This window comes from Petromyzon marinus, unplaced genomic scaffold (assembly GCF_048934315.1).
Source record: "Petromyzon marinus isolate PM22_M1 ecotype Great Lakes invasive population unplaced genomic scaffold, UKy_Petmar_22M1.pri1.0 PM_G_Scaffold_40, whole genome shotgun sequence".
Taxonomy (NCBI): Eukaryota; Metazoa; Chordata; class Hyperoartia; order Petromyzontiformes; family Petromyzontidae; genus Petromyzon; species Petromyzon marinus.
In genome coordinates this window covers 1,807,501-1,810,000 of record NW_027422984.1, presented here as the reverse complement: position 1 = coordinate 1,810,000, position 2,500 = coordinate 1,807,501, and the positions used below count along the sequence as shown (strand labels likewise).

General features: G+C 38.0%; 1 pseudogene; it reads left to right on the top strand.

Moving 5' to 3' along the window:
* The window catches only part of LOC142916730 (28S ribosomal RNA), a 10,001-nt pseudogene that overhangs the window by 5,407 nt on the left and 2,094 nt on the right, over positions 1-2,500 (top strand).

Below are 2,500 nucleotides of genomic sequence, written 5' to 3'. Positions count from 1 at the left end.
TGGACTATCAAAAATAAAGATGTCCATATGATCCAACCTGATGAATCAACGAAATACCTTGGTCTGAAAATTGGCCCTTGGACTGGCACTATACAGCCTGATCTACATTGTCAGCTAAAGACATGGATCTCGAAAATCGATGAGGCGCCTCTGAAGCCAACTCAGAAGGTTGAACTACTCAATGCCTATGCCCTACCCAGATTGTTATATCCTGCAGACCACTCGGACTGCAAGCAATCAACTCTCCGTGGGTTGGACCAAGAGATTAGAAAGGCGGTAAAAGGATGGCTCCACCTTCCCGCTTCAACTTGTGATGGACTGTTATATGCCAGAGCCCGAGACGGAGGCCTTGCCATCTTGAAACTGGAAAAAACAATCCCTTCGGTTCAAGTTAGAAGGCTGCAACGTATAGCAAACTCGTCCGATGCTATCACCCGTAATATTGTGTCCTCGCATGGTATGGAGGAAGAATACCGTAATTTGTGGGTACGAGCAGGGGGTGACAGTGATGCAATCCCAACATTCGTTCTCAGGGACTCGGTGTCAAAAGAACCTGTATATCCGAGACCCTGCGATTGGAGGGAGCATGAATTTCAGAGATGGTGCGAAAAGCCGGTTCAAGGAAGGGGCATTGTAAACTTTGCGCATGATAGAATCAGTAATGCTTGGTTGAGGCCATGGTGCGGCTTTAAACAATGCTTCTTTATCGCAGCACTACAACTAAGGGCAAATATTTACCCAACAAGAGAAAGCTTGAACAGAGGCAGAGATGGGGCCTTACGTTCCTGCAGGAAATGCTCTGCCAGACTCGAGTCCCTTTCGCACATTCTCGGTCAATGTCCTGCAGTACAGAAAGCAAGAATTGCGCGACACAACAAGATCAGTAACATTCTGGCAGACGAAGCGGCTAGATTGGGCTGGTCTGTATACAAAGAGCCACGGTTCATATCCGAGACGGGAGAGATGAGAAAGCCTGACCTCGTGTTTGCAAAAGATGAGGAGGCGGTTGTGATCGATGTCACCGTCCGTTTTGAGCTTTCAAAGAATACCTTGTCAGATGCTGCCTCGCACAAAGTTTCGTACTATACCCCTCTTGGTGATCAAGTCAAAGTGCTGACGAAGGCTAGCAAGGTCACATTCTTTGGATTCCCGGTTGGGGCAAGAGGAAAGTGGCCCCTTGAGAATAACGAGGTACTTACCTCCCTGGGCCTGACCAAACCCAGAACGACATCACTGGCCAAGATGATTTCCCGCAGAACGCTGCTTTTCTCTCTTGATATTCTGAGAATGTTCTGTGGAAATTATGCGGTCTATGAACAGTCATAGACAACCTCCGAAACAAATAATAGTTTTGTTTTAAGATGTCATTTGTTTTAGATTGATTTTGTTATTTTCGAAGGTGAAGTCGGTTTTTATTTCATTTTACTATTTTCCACAATTTAGATTGTTATTTTCCAAGACGAAGTCTTGGTTCTTTTTTTTATTGTTAGTTTTTTTTTTTAACACGTCGTATTTGTTACTTTAGAGCTTAGAGGGGACTTTATTTTCGCCTTACTATTTTCTGCCTACAAAGAAGATTAAAAATAAGCTTTTTTCAAGATGGTTTTGTTATTTTCCAAGGTGAAGTCTTGGTATTCTTATTTTACTATTTTCCATAAAGAAGACCTTTCTTTTAGATTTTGTTATTTTCCAAGACGAAGACTTGGTATTTTTATTATATTGCTATTTTTTACACGAAGCTTATTCAAGAGCACTTATATAGATTAGACTTTGTTATTTTAATTCTTTATTTTTGCACTACATCAGTTCGAGAGAAGACTACAAACCAGCTTTATTTAAGATGTTTTAGATTAGATTTTGTTATTTTCCAAGGTGAAGTCTTGGTTTTTTATTTTACTATCTTCCACAAAGAAGACTTTTCTTTTAGATTTTGTTATTTTCCAAGACGAAGACTTGGTATTTTTTTATTGCTATTTTTTTACACGAAGCCTATTCAAGAGCACTTATATAGATTAGACTTTGTTATTTTAATTCTTTATTTTTGGACTACATCAGTTCGAGAGTCCTGTAACTTACTATTTTCTGCCTACAAAGAAGATTACAAATAAGCTATATTTAAGATGTTTTAGATTAGATTTTGTTATTTTCCAAGGTGAAGTCTTGGTTTTTTTTATTTTACTATTTTCCACAAAGAAGACTTCTTTTCTTTTAGATTTTGTTATTTTCCAAGACGAAGACTTGGTTTTTTTTATATTGCTATTTTTTTTTTTACACTGCTTTATTCAAGAGCGCTTATATAGATTAGACTTTGTTATTTTAATTCTTTATTTTTGGAATACATCAGTTTGAGAGTCCTGTAACGTACTATTTTCTACCTACAAAGAAGACTACAGACAAGCTTTATTTAAGATGTTTTAGATTAGATTTTGTTATTTTCCAAGGTGAAGACTTGGTTTTTTTATTTTACTATTTTCCACAAAGAAGATTTTTCTTTTAGATT